The sequence below is a fragment of the Sabethes cyaneus genome, chromosome 1, assembly GCF_943734655.1.
Source record: "Sabethes cyaneus chromosome 1, idSabCyanKW18_F2, whole genome shotgun sequence".
Classification (NCBI taxonomy): Eukaryota; Metazoa; Arthropoda; class Insecta; order Diptera; family Culicidae; genus Sabethes; species Sabethes cyaneus.
Genome location: NC_071353.1, coordinates 112,061,358 through 112,080,999, shown reverse-complemented (window position 1 = coordinate 112,080,999; position 19,642 = coordinate 112,061,358). Strand labels below are relative to the sequence as shown.

The 19,642-nt window shown below is 39.0% G+C and overlaps 1 protein-coding gene across 4 annotated transcripts in view; it reads right to left on the bottom strand.

The window, feature by feature from the left end:
- Nucleotides 1-15,364, bottom strand: part of LOC128740124 (uncharacterized) — a 68,045-nt gene extending 52,681 nt beyond the window's left edge. The window contains exons 1-3 of one of the 4 annotated variants that reach the window (XM_053835643.1): nucleotides 15,262-15,364; nucleotides 14,562-14,574; nucleotides 14,075-14,344 (exon numbers count right to left, since the gene is read on the bottom strand). The gene's annotated coding sequence lies outside the window, so the exon portion shown is untranslated. The other 3 variants (XM_053835639.1, XM_053835649.1, XM_053835656.1) reach the window with 3 other exon arrangements.
- Between the last annotated feature and the right edge of the window lie 4,278 nt (nucleotides 15,365-19,642).

Sequence of the window (19,642 nt, the reverse complement as noted above, 5' to 3'; positions counted from 1 at the left end):
CTGGAATAGGCGTTTACCAGACGCCACTATATATATTCAATTTACTATACTCACTATTTGGGAGCACTACGCCAATGTCGTGTCCGTCGGTTATTTCCAACCGAGCCCTCCGGAATACGGAACAACGTCCGTCAAAGTCTACGTTTGTCCAAAAACTGACTTGTTTAGAGCATGCTATATCATGCCACAGTATGCGTAAGTCTCATATTGAACGATTCATTTCTCTCCTTGTCTCTCATCGTTCGTATGACGGTATTCTTCCTATGCAAGGGGTTTCAGTTACACTCAAGTAAATAATTCAGTTTCATTAGATTTGTTTTACGCTGATTCATCTAACTCGGCTCGTTCCCTACAATTTCTATTAATTTTTATTGTCAAAATCCACACAGAGCTGCCGTGCCTAAGTATTTACGTGACTGCACTACCCAGGAGTCTCCTCCTGCTACTACTTATCGCCGACTTGTTCGGTAAGATTCTGGTTAGCGCTGTGATCGCTCTTGCTGCCTTCTGACAGGCATAATCGACGTGGCTATTGAAATTTAGTGCTTCACTTCACACTTAGAGTCGATGATGCATTCCACGACTGCGAATTTCGTCAGCTGCACTGCCTTTCGGTTACTAATCACTACCACCTCAGTTTTATGATGAGCTATAGCCAGCCTATTCTTTCGCAAAACCTTTTGATTCTCGCCTTGTTTCCAGGATCATGTCTCAAAATTCTATTCATTGATGTTTATGATATATTCATTGATCTACTACAATCAATTCACTACGGGGTTTTGCTTCGTTTTAAGATTCGAAGCTGATTTAAATTACGCAAATACGGTGTATTAATGACCTTGTGTTCAGCATCCATGTTTACCACAGAAAATAAACAAACTTACTTCACTTTCACCGGTGAAAAACTACTGAACTGTCACACTTCAAAACAGAAAATTCGATTTGCGTGTAATTTTACCTTGCCTGTGGTAAAAGTATGCGTAATCCTCAAACAGTGGCGTCCAATATTCTGAGACACCCTCTTCAGTAATATACGTCTTAAGCAAAAAATAAAGACCCAACACAGTTTTGCCCAGCAGCGAAACAAATTTTGTACGAAACGAAAATGTAATGATCGAAAAAGAATTCGATAATCATTCGCCTTAAAAGTTTTCCCCGGCCTCTCGCTCGTTAGTAATTGTATGGCCGAAGAGGCTGTTGTTAAGTTGTGGTAAGCAAATAATTGTTGTGTCAAAATATCGGGTAAAACTACGAGGTGATAGTTCATCGTTAAATATTAACAGAAAAAAAAAACCATGCGGCCTCAACTCTGACAGCACTTCGCTTCGGGGCATAAACAACGTGAAAAAAAATTCTGCAAATCGAAGTGCTGGTTTTTTGCTTCATCGCGGTCAGCCGTGTTGTATGTATGGCGGCATGTTTTGTATACAACAGCTACTAAACTATCAGCCGGGCACGGAACTTGCCCGGTCACTTTCGCTTTTTTTAGGATGAAACAAGTTATTAGATAGATTATGCCGAGCTGGGCTCTGCAATCTGCGAAATGCTCGTTGTTTTTTGTTGTTGTTGCTGTTGTTGTTATGCCACGCGGTATTGACAGGCGGCGCGCTTGGCTTGCCGCGTTTTCAAAGATTGCCATTTCGCTCCGTACGCGGCTGTCTCTAGCACAGCTAGGTAGCCAGTAGATTGCATAATATTGTCGGCCATATGTTGCACGGTGGCATTAATTTTCAAGATCCGATCCCGTTTCGAGGTGATGATTACGGAACAACTGCATCTCTAGCAGATTGGACATCGCTCAGCGGGTGATTAAAAGGAAATTGAATTTAACCATTATGAGTAGGATACTCGGCATCCAAATGGGCACTGATTGGAGGGGAATGTGGAACACGACACAAACGTGTGATGCAACAGATGCCAAAGTGGTAAACATCAGTCAGTAAACATTTTCTAATCAGTGTAACAACATATCTTCATTGCATGGTACATGATTTATTATGTACCGAAAAGGAGCAGCACACAATCTCGTTGAAGGTGGAATAACCGTGATTGAAATTTCACCAATTTTTGGTATTTTCACATGCGTCCATCTAGGAACATCGACTGTAACTAGCGGCAATGTTTAATGTGAACTTTAGTGCCAATCATTCCAATCTGTAGTAAAGCCACTACACTACGCCGATCAAGGCGAAATTCCTATGTGTCAAATTACATAACCTGTACGGTGACCACATGTGGTGAGGTTGCCCACTTGCGACTAAGCGTTGAGCAGGTTTCTCAACGAACAGAGGTCGAATGTCTCGGCAACCGACGACACCTGCTTGCACGTACGTGTCCCCATTTTGGTTTGGCCTAACACTTCATTGTTCAAACCGCGGACAATTGACAAATTTCACCTTCGATTTCCTTTCGATTATTTTATTTCATTTCGCATACCAAAACGAACTTATACACAGAAATCTGAGAATTCCTAGCAAACAATGATCGATTATCATTATCAGCATAGACACGCTCATGTTACCGAGGGTGATGTTTAGAAAATCAGCTTTCATTAAAATAAATTTCTTCCACAACCTACTTAATAAAGTGGCTGAGTCGTCATATTTTCTACTCGTGTCAACTTGAGCGCCTGTCGAGTCGGAAATTGCGCATCACTTACGGAACGCGGCAGGTTTGGGTTTTGTTTGGCATTAAATTTTATTTAGTTTGACGCATTGATCACATGTTTGCCGATGACCGGTATTGGTTTGGGCGCAAGACAGGCAAACACGCCGCACGGGAAGCTTTTTTTAAACTCTAATTCAAATTGATTGTCAAATAGCGCTGCCGCTATTTGATCATAATATACGAAATCGATACAGAGTATCAACTTTATGCTTTTTGACTCCTTACACGACACTACACGCCTACATGTTATAATAAAATGAAAGATTTTTAACGCTAATTGTTCTGCCAATTCTAAATAGAAAGATCAACCTGGTGTTTTTGTCTTGACCTTTATACTGAGGTTTAATAATATATAATTTGTTTATAACGGTAGTTTTTACAATCGATGGAGAGAACGGTAGAAAAAAGTAAAGAAACAAAGGAATTTATAGTATCCGAACAAAGTTAGACAAGACGTGAAGGGAAAAGAGCGGAAAAATAAGGAAGGGTCGTTGAAGCATCGTTTAATTAAGTATGTGTACCGTTCCTCTTTACCCATGTTGGGGGATCTGCAGATCAAACCAAGCTATAATGGGAGCCAATTGTAACTAGATTCGAATTCAACTTCTCCTCCCAGGACCTGTGAATCGTAGACATTAGGCCGTATGAATAAAAGAGTTAGAACAAACTCTCTCATCCTCATCATCCTGCGAAAAGTGTAAATCTTATACACTGGAAAAGCAAAGCAAACTGTTTTATTTATATTGGTGAATCTTTGAACCACAGCGGACTGGATAAAAAGGAGACTCCACAACCCACTTATTAAACGTGCGACGTCAACGACCGATAGCAACTAAAACTCAAGAACGTAGGTGGAAGTGGATCGGACACTTTTTGAGGAGAGGAGTGAACGAGAGTCTGCAGAAAAACACTCGCCTGTAATCCACAAGGACAATAAAGAATAGGCAGAGCCAGAGGCTCGTGGCGAAACCAACGATAACCAGACTACTGACGAGAACCTGTGCTGGCGTCAGATGAAAACCATAGCGATAACAGTCGACATCGGGTTCGACTCTTTGTAGAATCAGGCCATTCGATGTCAAAGTGACTTTAGTATGGGTTTATTCTTAGGCCCCCCATTACTTGTCCTTCGTGCTAAATTCTATATTACCCCGATGAAGCACTTTTGACAGAGCAAGAAAACTCACTTATAACCAATGTTGTAAATCGAGAGAGAAGCTAACAATGCCTACTCTCTCACAAGCGAGTATGAGAAGCAGAGTCCCCAACGCTTACGTCACTGACGCAAGCGTATGATAAATAGCCACCATTGCTGTGTACTAACGTTCTGCTACCTACATTCTCGCGAATGCATACCCTCGTAGCGCCTTTCTGTATAGCCTACTAACCAGGCAAACAACTCGTGAACAGCCAGCTGCCCGTAAAGCCCTCTGCTCCCATCTTACGCCCTCGATTCTACACGCGGATGGGAGTGCGAGCCCTCCCGAGTGATTGGTATTAGCTGCTCGGGTTGCAATAACGAGCGAGAGTGACGACCGTGGCTGATAGCTAAATACACTCGAGAAAAAACTCATCGTAGTGCATGAATAAATAAGCGCGAGAGTTCGAAAGAAATGCTTAGGCCGGCGTGTTCGTTAAAACGAGTACGAGTATGTGAGAAAGTTAAACCACACAAGTGCGGGCTTAGCAACACTACTTATAGCACAGAGAACAGACTAACTTAGGACCTTTTGAAAAGTTACGCAAGAAACTCAATGTTCAAACTCAATAGGACTTCAAATTGCACCTAAAATGCACTCGAAAGCGGAATTAACTTAAACTTGAAATTGGATTTAAAATCAAACTTTGAATTTTACTTGGAATAACAAACAAAACTTTACTTGATTGAACCTGAAAGTGAACGTGAAATGGAACATGATATTGATCACGAATTCGACTTGAAATAGGAGTTGAAATTGGACTTGGCATTAAACTTGAAATTTTTCTTTTATTAGATACAAAATAGGACTTGAAATTAGACTAGATATGACTTTAAATTAGACTAAAAAGGACTAAAGATTAGATCAAATTGCAGATAGTCGAAATAGGACTTGAGCTTGAAATTGAAACTAAATTACACTTGAAATTCGACATAAAATCAGACTTTATTTTGGCATGCAATTTGACATGGAATTGGATTGCATTTTGAACCAATTTGGATTTGAAATTGATAGATGGATGGATGGAGATGAATTTTAAATAGAACTAAAAATCAATTTTTTATGAATTTACGAAATTTAAATCTTTTGTTGATATAAGATGAGTACTTGAGATGAGATGAGATTTGTATAAATTTTAATTGCAGTAATGAACGTTTAACTTCGCGGTTGATTTCAAAGGCGACTCAAACTAAACGGGAAATTGGACTTGAAATAGAACTTATTTAATAGAACTAAAGGACTTTAAATCGGCATAAAACTCAACATAAAATTGGACTTAATTTTAGACAAATTTAGACTTGAAACTTCACTTCAAATTAAACTGCTAGCTGGACTTAAAATTGAACTCGAGTTAGACTAGAAATTAAACTTAAAATTGAACTTACTTAAATAAGCAGCTTTATTACAAATTGAACTGAAAGTTGAACTAAACACTAAAGTTGGATGAAATTTTCACGATTGAATTCCGCTATTAATTTTATTCACGATAGATACATATTTCGCTTACGACTTGCAGCCATCTGGTTCTGCAGTGTCTGCTTTCGAACTAACCACTGATAAAGCCTGCAAATCGTAGGCGAAATATGTAGGGTAAATGAGGTATTTTGTCCCATACGTTAAGCGATCTCTATTTTGACCCATTACGGCAAAATCAAATGGAATGGGCCAATAAGGACCGCGTAACGCCTCAAAAACTTTATTTACCCAACTGTCGCGAATAAAATTAAAAGTGGAATTCAATCGTGGAAAAGTTTCGATTAATTTCTGTCTTTCTATATCACTAAAACGCTCGAAAACTACTGTCACTGAAGTTAGATTTGAACGGCAATAGGACTTGAAATCTATATAAGGTAAGCGTACACTCAACTTTCGCTAATTGCACTAAGCTCTTAGCCCGTTTAGTGAAAGACTTTCGTTAATTGGGCTGAGATGTCAAAACCGAGGGATATATCGATTGTTTTTGTCGAAATCGTCGCAGAAAGGTTTATAAAAATATACACTTATATTAAATACAGAAGGAACCTAATCTTTTCATTGTTGAAATTTAATTCTAGATTGTTTAACAAGTAAATAGCTGAATTTCATGCTACAATGTTAACATATATTGGCATTTTTAACTGTTTCACCGTGATGCTAAAAATAGGAGGGTCAAGTTTATAAGGGATCGGAAAACGATATGATGCAATTGTGTTCCATTCAATTAATTTTAATATTTTCTATATAAATTATTTTCCACACTTGAATGAACTATATTCAAAAGCCCCCCGGGAGAAAAAATACACTGTCAGAAATGACGTTTGACTTCGTTTTAGATGGGCTATAGCCCAATTAACGGGAGCCCGATTAAAACGTAGCCCAGTTAAACATAGCCCAACGAACGAAAGTTGACTGTACCAGTAGAGGCACATTTAGCAATAAAATTCCAAATTTTGGTCAGAATACAGTGATGTCAGAATGAATATACATTAGTGTCCCAAAATAGCACTATGTCAAAAAACCCGGGGGCTCACCCCTCAAATGATAGCTTACGGTGTCACAACAAAACTTTTATATGACGTCAACATTGGTTGCCGCGATTTAGGGGTCGCACATTTGAGTTTTATGAAAAAATGGCATTTTTCAGGAGTAAATTCAAAAAAATGTTTTTAGAAATGTTATAATAGATGAAACACGGTACTTAACTATTTTTTCACAATCATTGGGATCTGATACATTCATAAAAAATTTATGGTGGCATGTCTGGAGTCATATTTGGATACAAAAATTTATTGAATTTGGCAAAAATTTAAAATTTTCGAAATTTCATTCAAATAAACGTCAAAACAGGGTGTTGAACAGTGTCTCAGAGTAACGTACGTATACTGTACAGATGGGAAATTTTATGGCGAACAACTTTGCCGAAGAAAGTATGGAGGTATGTTTAAATCTCGCTGAGGTATTCACGTTTTTCTGAAGGCGGGACCAAACATATTTTTGCAATTTTCAAATTTTAGTAGTTCCACGTGAAAAAGGTAAATGAAAAAACTTTTAAGTATTTATTCTAAACGTTATCTAGGTATTTGATAGGATGAAATATGCACCTTCCACAGAATTTAGCACCATTTAGGCTCAAGAATCACTTTAAAAAAGGTCGTATTTATTTTAATAGGTACTATGTTTGAAAAATCGTATCTCCCCAAAGTAGGGTTGCTCCAAAATGATGCCTAAGCGTGAGTTGTAGAAAATTGATTTTTGAACCTGAAAAAATAAACTCTGAAATTTTTTTTACGCTTTTTATACTATCAGTAGATGGTAGAATCAGCAAGGTGTATTCAGACAAATTGAAAGGCAATATTTATTCTAGTTGCTAACATGGTAATATAGCTCGGATAACATATGAAAAGGGCACGTTTAAAATAAAAAAATAAAATATAATAAACTTTTTTTTTCAAATATCTTAAATACGGCTGCATTTAGAAGCTAATTATTATTTTGAACACGTGTTCTCAAGTACGAAGTATATGTATAACGAGAAATATAAGAATAATAAGGCCATTACAAATATTTTATAAAGTTTTGGTCCTTCCGGTGTTCGGCCACTGAAGGGGGGGGGGGCGAAAAAAAAACAAAGTGAATTTTTTAATCGAGCAAAAAAGATGATTTTAAGAATTTTTATTTAAAGTTGAAACGTGAAAACCGAATTCTTGCTTATAATATATACGTTATTATTTTCTATGCAAAAATATACGAAAAATGACAAAAACGAAGGAAATTTTTTTTGGACGATTTTCGGAAATTCCATTGTTCGAATTTTCATTTCTGTTTCGTGCTAGAAGCTAGAGATGGTCGGGTAGCGGAAAATTTGCCCGAAACCCGCACCCGTACCCGTACCCGCCGGGTTCGGGTATTGAAAAAAAATAGTTTGCGGGTTCGGGTCGGGTACGGGTTCTTAATTTTTGTTTTTGAAACCGGGTACGGGTCGGGTCGGGTATCTCTATTAACCACATTTAATACTAAAGATGGTCGGGTACCCGTACCCGTCGGGTTGCGGTCGGGTTCGGGTATCAAAAGTAATAAACTTGCGGGTTCGGGTCGGGTACGGGTTTTTAATTTTTTTCTTGATGGGGTACGGGTCGGGTTCGGGTATTCAAATTTTCATACCCGACCATCTCTACTAGAAGCGTTAATTCAACTCGGAGACTCATTTTTCGAGTTTTTCAGACTGTAGAGCCCACAGACAATTGATTTTATAAAAAGAAATTTGACTCATATCCTACAAATTATTTTTTTGCCCCCCGATTTTTCAAGCCAATTTCCAAGGGGGGGGGGTGTCAAAAACTTTAAATATGATTTGCAATGGCCTAATAAGAAATATAATAATAATCTTAAGTTACAAAATATTAATAGAAGTCGTTGTTCTACAAAATCCTTTGATAAATGTTGCACCATTTCAGAAAAAGTCTCAAAATGCATCAAATCACCACTATTTTTCCAAAAAAAAATCGAAGTTACCATTTCGTGTATATTTTAATTTTACATTTTTTCCTGACTTTAGAACATAGTTAATTTTTTTTTCAGTGTTTATTTTTTCATGTTTAAAACTCAATTTTCAAAAGCTCACGTTTAGGCTTAATTATGGAGCAAACTTAGATTCAGTAGATACAATTTCTCAAACATAGTACCTCAAATACGCCCTTTTTAAAAGTGATTCTTGAGCCTAAATGGTGCCAAATTCTTTGGAAGGTGCATGTTTCCTCTTATCAACAACGTAAGTGACGTTTAGAGTGAATAGTTCAAGTTTTCTCATTTACCTCTTTCACATGGAACTGCTAAAATTTGAAAGTTACAGAAATGTGTTTTGTTCCGCCTTCAGTAAACGGTAAATATCTCAGCGAGATTTAAAGATACCTCCATACTTTCTTCAGCAAAGTTGTTCGCCATAAAATTTCTCATCTAAACGCTACGTTGCGCTGAGACACTGTTCGATACCCTGTTTTGACGTTTATTTAAATGAAATTTCGAAAATTTTAAATTTTTGCCAATTTCAATAGATTTTTGTAACCAAATATGACTCCAGACATGCCACCATAACTTTTTTATGAATGTATCAGATCTCAATGATTGTGAAAAATTTAGTTAAGTACCTTGTTTCACCTATTATAACATTTCTAAAAATATTTTTTTTGAATTTACTCCTGAAAAATGCCATTTTTTCATAAAACTCAAATGTGCGACCCCTAAATCGCGGCAACCAATGTTGACGTCATATAAAAGTTTTGTTGTGACACCCTAAGCTATCATTTGAGGGGTGAGCCCCCGGGTTTTCTGACATAGTGCTATTTTGGGACACTCTAATATACATGCATTAGCACAGAATATGATTGAAATGTTCTTAAGGTGAAATTAGAAATTATTAAGATATCATCATTTTATATTTGTATTGTTTTGCAAATAGAATAGAAGCTGTAAGCGACAAATAACCATACGCATTGTGTCTGTACATGCAGTTTGATGAGCAATGTTATTAGAAAACGGGAGTATTGTATAACATATGATGAACATTTAAGCTAAAGTCACGCGAAAGCTTAACACAAAACACGCTGGTATTCTTTACCCAACGTAATGTTGCCATATCTTCCGTTAGATTTCTTCGTTACATGACGAAAAAGCAATAATATTAGTATTTTGTTTGGCACCACTGGCTTACTACGAGCAAGAGGTAAAAGAAAGAGTACACTCAAAAAAATCGACACGTCGCATCCACGTGAAAAATCATGTAAACTTCTGTACAGCAACTTACATGAACTTCATGTATTAGCTAATGGGAAATTTGATAAAATTTACCGGGATCGCACGTAAACAGGTTAGTATGAGTGCGAGTTACCAATGATTCGCGTGAATATTACATGAAAAGTTTGATAGATGAGAATTACCTTTATTTTCACGTAAACTTGACGTGCCGATTTTTTTGAGTGTACGAAAATCGCCCTGCTGCACACGGTAAAAAATCGTCACGTTCAATTCAGGTGCTTTTGCATTTGAATCAATCTGTTACGCAGCATTGCATATTGAAGTGATTTAGTGTTGATTTTTGAGAGATTTCCATTTTTCGAAGAAGAGATCTTTCGTTGAATATTATTCAATGGAAATTACCATCGAATCATAATGCATATCTATTGACTTTGCAACTAATTTTTTTTCGCATTTCACAACTGTCAAAAACTCGCGAAGTAGAAAAGTATCCTTCAGTGATCGAAAAAAAATCATAAATCCAGATGGTGAAAATACGTTTTCGCTTGAAATTACTGCTATTCTAGAGTGTGAGTACAGCTAGATTATGTATGTTGTTAAAATTAATAAATTGCTATCTGTTTTCAAGTTATGGGATTCATCACACCACCACGGTTATGACAACAATGAACCATATTTGGACGTGCCAGCATTACAAACAATAATCCACTTTATTTAACATCAATTGAGGTTTATTTTTTTTATTTGTATTTTGTTTTTAATTAAAAAATAAAAAAATAAATTAATAAAAAAAAATTAATTCGAATACATTCAATTCATTTGACAGCTCAAAAGTTTAAACATAGCGCATTGGTAATTAAAGTGATTTTCTGTTGATTTCGTTTTGCTTTGTGTTGATTCATTTTCAAAGGATTTTCATTTCGAATCATAATGATAGGCAAGTAGTGCGAATCCAACAGTAAATCACTTCGCTTCAACGTGTTATTTTTTACCGTGCATGAAATAGATGCACTCTGAAAAATCGATACGTTCATTTACCGGAATAATTTTGGAAACTTCCGGTTTGCATTCGGCGAGCATTTCGTCTTATTTTAAGAATAAAGTAAATAAAACTTGCCAGATTTTTAAATGCAATGTGAGTAAAAGTCGCTGAAACACAAATTTTAAGTGAAAAGTTCAGTGGATGAAAACTGCGCAAGTTTTTACGCCAGTTGTACGTACTGATTTTTCATAGTGCATGCATGCGCAAATGTAGATTCGGTGCTCGTGGGCTTTCATATTTTGTGAATTTCTGCCAACTGCGAAGATATATTGACGAAAAGTGAGCCAGATATTGATGTGCTACAATTAAATGTTTTTAAATCCTGAATTTTAAGTGAAGTGAATGGCCGATTTTGTTTAAAATATTCAAGTAAAATGCGATACGCGATGAGATTAGCGTTGTGTGTGTGTTTTATGCTGAGATAATTTTGAAGGGCCTGTGCTCATAATCAGTTTTCTCGTCAGAAAAACATTTTTGTCGACGGAAACATTTTTGAAGATTATCGATAATGTAAGACAAACAATTATTTATCCTAGGGAATCTACTGTACTACATATGAAAAACTGTAACTAAAGAGCTATTAAGACCTATTTACTAATACACTAAAAGCAACCATTGTAGTCATGAATACATGAGGAGGGTTAATTTCTCGTTAATCTTTCTAAAAATGGCAGTCGGAGTCATTGGAAATATAAAATTTTTTAAAGAGAAAGTCAGTTTTCTAACATCATTGGCTTGCCAATAGTGGTGGTAAGGTTCCTATGGTGTAGGCATCGTGTACCCATAATGGAGGCAATTCATTAAACGTTTAATTACTGCAACTAAAATTTATACAAATTGGCTCTTCATGTTTGCATGAGAGCAAGTACTGATCTTATATCCACGACAGACTTAAATTTCGTAAATTCATAAATAAATAATGTCAAAAAACGATAGAATTCAATATCTATTTCAGCAGCTATGCAGTATTGAGTTTAACACAGTAAATTTTAGCAAATCGAGCAGAATGCTTCTACTAATTTATGCAAAAGCTTTTCTCGATTTTATTTTACCACTAAAACAAAAGAGGTGCATTTCAAGCGAAGCGCAAAACCCAGGTGCACATTAACTGTATGTTAATTGGAAGCATAATTGAATTTTCGCTCATAAAGGGCGTATTTTCCTCAAGTACCACCACTATTGGTACTACCCAAGTAGCACACTTTAGGTCCATTTAGTTGAAGCAACCGGATTACGACTGAAATTAGTCATATTTCGGTTACCACAACAACTTTGTAACAACCGTGCCAGTAGGGTACTTCCACTAAGGGTACACCTACCCTATCTATAAAAGTGAACATGAGTATGTTTGTATGTTCTGCCATAACTCCAGAACGCCTTGCCTGTTCTCTACCAAACTTGGCACACATGTTACTTGACATAAGGGAATCAGCACTGAGAGGTTGACAAAAGGGACGGGGCCCGTTGCCCTATCAAGGCGGGCAGGTCCAAATAAGTAAAAGGGGGTGCTTTTCTGATTCATTTAGTAGTTGTCCAAGTGACAGGGAAACAAGAAGAGGGAGGTTATGAAGGGGGGGCGGTTCCACCAAGGAGAAATACATGACAAAAAAAAATTGTTTCGCTTCCATTATAGGGATTTTCAGTGGGCAAACAGCATAATTAGCTTCGTGGCAGAAGAGGGAGCGGACTGGGAAGGAACCAACAGGGGGACGAGAGGAACGTGAGTGTGAATGTATGTTCCGCTCTAACTCCAGAATGCCTGAACGGTTCTTCATCAAACTTAGCACACATGTTTTTTGACATAAAAGAATCAGCTCAGGGGGTTAACAAAAGAGGGAGGCGGTCTCTCACAAGTGGAGCGGAAAGTTCAAATGGGTAACGGGTGAGTTTCTCTTTCATTTGGAACAACAGCAGTTGTACGGGTGATTGGACGACAAGAGGAGATTTCTGAAAGGGGGAATAGGGTGGCCATTGGTAAGGGGGAGGTTCAAAAATGTACAAAAGGTTTTGTGTCGCTCTACAGGGATTGCTAAAATGAAAACAGATTTACAAGTAGCTGGGGAACAAAAGGAAGGAAAGGGTACCCCAGCGTAACCCAGCTTGAGTTCGCCAGTGATTATTTCGCTTAAAACTTGTCTGCGTGATGTGTGCTAACGATTAAGTTTACCGTTAGTTTTAGCAAAATCCATTTTCACGGCCAACAAATAATCAATTTTTATAAATGGTTATTTCATTCAATCATACATAACAGTCTAAACAACGCGTTAATTTTTTTACTGATTTGGCACAGGATTTTTTTAATCCATTAAAATCGCTTGCCAATCACGGTATCAATTCAATGAGCCTACACTTCCATCAATATCGCATTCAGCATAACTATCGATTGTGATACTGGCTCATCAAATTGGGACCAAATCAAAACTTTCAATAATAATGGATAATGGACCCAGACAACAGCTTTCATTTGCGACCCACAGTTCCAAAATTGATCGAGCCATTGCATTGAGAAAAGTGGACAACATAATGAAGGTAAAAATTACATTTGAGCACGCATGCATATGCATTGTAGGGTGTCACCTCTCATATGGTAGAAAAGGTGTCCAATTTTGTGATTTTTCTGTGTTGCGCAATGAGTAAAAAATTGTGTTTTCATTGTCGATCCAATAACTTTACCACTCATTTTAAAATTAAAACCTAATTGTGACTTTTATGTCAACTAAGTGTCGTCAGACAAAAGTGGAACAAGGCCTAAATTTCCTAGCACTACAGAAAAACAATTTTAACTTAAAAGCTAAGTCAACAACTGCCAGCAGATTAAGGCATTTTGCTGTCTAAACCTTGCTGCAACCTAGTTGAGTAACGATATGTTTAGCAGAAATTGCTATTTCCACCCCATTTCCCGCCGCAGGAAAAGGTTCACAACAATTGGCACTTCCCAGCACACCTGCCTCGCACAGTGTGGCATGTGGAGTTGTGTCAGGCAATTACGCCGCACGTAATCACTTTACTCGCATGTGCAGAGTGCATTACATGCATGTTGGGCCGACTTAGCAGAGTTTCTTCCCAAAGCTACTGAGCACTGACGGTACCGAATCCGAATCCGACCGAAGCGCCGCACCGTGTTGTGTGTGCACAAACATTGAAAGAGCGTCGATCTCGCATATATGAAATTTCGTTCGGAGAAACGCGCCCGCCGGTCCGACCGACAGCCATCTAAGACAGATTGGATCGCCAAGATATACACGGAAGCACAAGTTTCGTCATGATTACAATAAACAATCAAATAGTAATGGAGCAAATTCGGACTGCTTTCAGTTTGGTTCGGTGAGAATTGGCAGCCGGTTTCACCTTAATCTTCGTTCGATGATCGCGCGTAGAGTTCAATAAACCATGTCTTATAGTTTAAAGTAGATAAAAACAGTGTTGATTTGCCTACCTGTGAATATCTGAAGAAATCACTGAATTTAAATAGTCTCAGTGGAATAATCGAATCCAAGCAGGTTCCAAACTTTTCTCGAAGTAAAATGTTGGTCAACACTTTCGATTTCAGTGTACTGAAAAGAGGAACAACGGTGACGTCCTAATAATTTCTTTTATCACGAATCACTAGAATGTTGGTTTAATTATTGATTCATTCCGTTTTATGTTTTCAACTTCAACACTCTCTTCGATCTCCGTTATTCATTTACTGCCTACAGCATACACACTAAAAGAAACTATGTTAACGATCACTTCTACAGCTGTTTTATTTTCGCGGGTTCGTTTCCTGCCGCAACAACAGTTGAAATCCCAGCGAATTCGGTTAAATAAAGATTTAACAAAAACAACGGCCGTAACTGTGCAAAGTAAGGTGCACCACTTTGCATACGAACGAACCGCCAGTCGGGTGGCACTGAACTGAAATCGATCTACTAGACACTAACCACCAAAGACACTCTAAAATAAAAAAAAAAAAGTAAAAAAAAGTAACAACGCTAAAGCACAGAGAGAAGTGCATGCCAAACAAAAAAGGGTAGCAAAGCGAAACTATCGAGGTAGTCTCGTTGGAAAATTAATCGCCAATGCTGAGCACGTTCACCACTATACTCAACCGATATAGTCATCGACAGTCCGCGGGGTCCGGGTACAGCAAAGAATGTGTAAATTCGATATCTCCGGCGCGGCGACGTCCTCGAGCAGCAACGGCGCAAATGTTCACAGCGACGAGCTCCCTCGGAATCCGCCAGCCCCCGGGATTCACTGTCACCACACACCAGCGAAACAGACGGATATTTTCACATTCGACTATACGGATTTCACAAGTTTTCGTCTTCACTCGGTTAACAAGTACCGACCTCTCCACACTTTAGGGGCCGATGCGCATTTGTTTTTCACCGTGCTTTGTTGCGCTCCCAGATGAATCGCAAAATCACACAAGTCAACAACACTTATGCTTCTTTTCAAACATAATATGATAAAAGATGAAAAGCTAGGTTGGAAAAGCACATGCACTTTTTTCAAGACGGTCACTTGCAACGCCAGTCAGCAAAAGCGATAAAAAGACAGAATAGGACACACAGTCACAGTCTCAGTTAGAAGAGGGGTGCAACTCATCGAGGACGCTCCCTTCGCGAGATTGTTTACCTAGTGAATTTATGCAAGGCGGTCGCTAGTAATAGCCACAATCCGTCATCTACTCGAAACCACAGTACACCGTAGACTAATCCCGTGCGCGCTTTTCGCATAACTTCATCCGAATGGGGGTTGCCAAACAAGACACCTCTTACTCTGTGGTTCACCACTCACCGGTCGCTGGTTCGGTGCTCACTCTCCTTCCGCGGGACGCGGCTTTCTCGCTCCAGGAGAGTATCTAATCATTTTGCTCAAAGTCGAGGAATTTACTCGCAAAGTACTGCGCTGCTGTGCGGATTCAACAACGTTGAGCAACCGTGCGCCCTGAGTTGCTGATGACGAGACGAAGACGACGGGAAGGTATTCCTTCCCCGTTCGAGGTTTCCGCGCACCATTGCAGCTCGCGATTGAATGCGAAGGGCGCCTGAAAAGTGTGCGCAAAATTACTAGTTTGGCGCATGGTGCACAGATTGATTCGTAGCAGCACGTAAACATCAGACAAATGCGAAGATTGATCCGTAATTATGTAGTAAATTTTGATGAATATATAGAATAAATCTTTGGTTTGTAGTTCCAAATCGATACGTCGATAAGTTTCTATAGCAAAAGCTAAGCTCACTGAAAATTATTTAATTGTTTATTCACCAAGCATAGGAAGTTTGTTGTTTTGATATCGATAGATCGCACCACAAAGGAGAAAGTTGATCCTTTCGAAATTGTGTCATATCGAATCGCCATTTTTTCAAAAGAAATGCATTAGCTGTTGCCACTCTGTGTTGTGTGTTTACGTTTTTTGACTATTTATATAATTGTTTGAGCTGTACGTTTTTTTTTACTTTTTTTAGAATTTTCTTGAAATAATGAATAACTTCTTGCCGTCGCTTTTCGAATAGAACTTGAAGGGAGCTCTAGTGTCGTTGACAGCTATCTCGAAAGGATAAAAATAGGGTCTTATATCCAGGTAATTCAGTCTTGTGTCGAGTTGTTTTATATCGAGATTGCCTTATATCGAGGCATAGCTGTAGATAGCTTGAACATAAGCTTTTTGAAAACATCTTGAGCGTCTCTAAGAATTCTGTCATTCTTAGTAGGAAATAAAATTAATTATTGTTATGCACCTTTAGGTTTTTTTCGAATAGATCGTGATTATAAAGTCTGACTAGGGGAGCTCCGTAGCCGCAAGGTTACCTAGTCTGCTTTGACAAGCGAGTGGTCGTGGGTTCGAATCTTAGTAGAATCAACCCATTCGATGTCAAGTGAATTTAGCATGAGTTTATTCTCAGGCCCCTCATTTACCCTTCCTTCATACTGAATTCTATATTTTCCCACCGAAGTCTCTTGACAGTGCAAAAGTCCCTCCTATAGTTAAGTGTACTGCTCAGAGGAACGAATGAGTCCTCGCCAGGGACGGCAATAATACGGGACAGTACTGGCAGCGAGGAATAAGTGAGTAAAGTAGATCAAGCTTTAAAGGAAGGGTAAACCCCAATACACACAAGCAGGCATAAACTTTAATAAGCAGCATATCGCTCATTCAATAGCGATTATAGCAAAAAGAAATGCAATTGCGGGTCACCCAAACACCCGGGCGTTATCACAATAGATCAACTATACAGTTCCCCCTCGTGCCTCACCGGCACGCCACTTGTAGTAGGAACTGGAACCAATTGGCATGACTTTGTTTACAATTTACATGTTTACGAAGAGCAACTGGTGCAAGTTTCATCAAAATATTCCACCACGTTGCGGAGCAGTACAAAATAGAACTCGAACACGTTAAAAAAATCCAATGGCTGAACTACTGCCCATTTCTAGAGGGGGCTATAGCCCAGGCATTTTTTTCGACAAGCCCGATGACGTGAAAGAGGAGTTCTATGATCTTCTCGAATGGACAAATGAAGAGTGCCCAGGATATGGCATGAAGATAGTCATCGGGGGTACAAATCTACAGGTCGGACCCGAAGTGTGCTTCCATCCTACCACAAACGACAATGGCCTGAGGTTAATCAACCTCGCTACAGCCAGAGGAATGACTATCTGTAGTACCTATTTTGCACGATGGAACTTTCGGAAGCACACCTGGAAACACCCTAACGGAAAGTCCTGCTCTCGACCACATTCTGGTTGATGGTCGGCACTTTTCTGATGTCACAGACGTGCGATCCTTCCGGGGACCAAATATCGACTCGGATCACTAGCTCATAATAAGCAAGATCCGCGCCCGGTTGTGCAATGTAATCAAATCGAAACCAACGGGGAAGATACGACTGAACATTCGGCGGTTATCAGCGGAAAGAGTTGCTGCAGAGTACTCTCGAAAGACTGATGAGCGGATTGGTGAACAACTTGGAGAGTACTTGAACGAACAGTGGAGACACATCCACAACGCGATCAGTATCAGTACTACGAAGAATCGAGCCAGAAGTCGCATTGTGGCTGCAACTGTGACACGTCAGTACAGAGAGAAATACCGAAATGCTAGAGCTACCGAAAAGAAACTTCACCATCATAAGAAACGCCAGCGCTGAGAGCGCGTTCTTGCGGTGGCGGAGAATTGCTTCAAAAGGCACGATACAATAAGCTTCTACAATACGATCAACGGTAGCAGGAACCGGACTGTGTCAGCTCCTGTTATGAGCAACGACAAGGAGGGGAACTTGATTACCGAAAGATCGGAGGTTGCTAGGCATTGGAAATAACTTTTCGATGCATTGTTAATTGGCGAACAAGATGGAGTGGTTAACAGAAATAGCATAACGATGGAGGTTGATAGACAAGCTGTGGATCTACCATCTTTGAACGAGGTTAGAAAAGCAGCTAAAGAGCTGAAAAACGGCAAAGCGACTGGAAAAGCGGGCATCTCCACCGAGCTTTTGAGACTCGGGAGCGAAAGACTGTATTGTGCAATTCATCAGGTTATACTAGGGGTACGGACTGAGGAGGATATACCTACGGACTGATTGAAAGGTCTCCTATGCCCTATTGAAAAAGGCCATCGACTCGAATGCAGCAATTACCGAGGCATTACTCTTCACAATTCTGCATACAAATTTCTCTCCCGCATCCTGTTTCTCAGGAAACCTTTGTTGGCGAATACCAGTGCAGTTTTCGAGAGGGACCAAATGTTCACCTTGCACCAAATCTTCGATAAATTCCGACAATTTAACTTCAGACTTACAATTTGTTTATAGACTTCAAAGCGGTGTACGATTCAGTTAAACAAAATGAGCTGTGGCAGATTATGATTGAACATGGTTTTCCAATAAAACTGATTGGGGGTCAGTCCAGGCGTAGTGGTTAGCATTCACGCCTCTCACGCCGAGGACCCGGGTTCAAATTCCAATCCCGCAGCAGTCACGAATGACCCAAAGCTGGTTAAAGTACTATAATCTAAACAAAAGACAAAGAAGGCCCTCTGCATTCTATCCAATATCACGGTGTCGAATTTACCACGAACCATGATGACCAAATCATCAGCAAAACCCACAACTTCGAAAAATTTTGCCTCTAAGCTTCTCAGAAGATCTTCAACCCCCAATGACCAAAGCTGGGGTGAGAGAACCCCTCCTTGTGGACAACCTTTGGTTGCAGTCACCGTTGTTGACATCCCTCCCAGCTCTGTGGTGATTTGCCTATATGTGACCATACTGTGGATCCATTCGACGATACAGTCATCCGATCATCAAATTGTCTTTTCTTAATCCGTGCGATGACGTAAAGTATATTTTTTACACTATAGAGCTTTCCAGTTATGTGTGTATTGGTGCTTGAAAATGAGGCAAACAACAACAGTAAACATTTGTCTCCAAGGTACAGCATGAATTTCGGCTTCCGCTGGCTTAAATACCAGCAAATTTTCAAAATATGTGCTTGAATTTGGAACAGGATGAAACATTTGAGCGAAATATGTGCTCTGCAGTGTGGCAAACGGAGAAACACAACTAGTAATCACTATTTTTCGGTTTGTTCCTCCAGCATAAGCTGTTTCCCAAAATGAGGTAAACATACACGTGTATTTCGTGTTCGCTAGTGTGGGTGCTTGAGCTGTCAGAAAGCTCTATTCAGTGACATGGCAAGTGATGTAGCGCGAAAATACAGTGTGAAATGAGGCAAATACTCGGACAACATGTTGCTGGGCATGTTGCTGCTTCGTCGTAATTGCCTATTCCCGTCCTATCTAACACAAATTAGTAAAAATATCAGCATTTTTATGACACACAATGCAAAACTAATTATTCCCTAATATTTTAGTTTGTTGTCTATCATACGCGATTAATCAAAGTGAGCTGGGATCTATTTAAATGTTTTTCATCATTAAAGAAGTCCTGCCAGCCAAATTTCCTACGTTTTTTCGTGCGACGAAGAAGACAATATCGACTAGGGTAGATGCTCC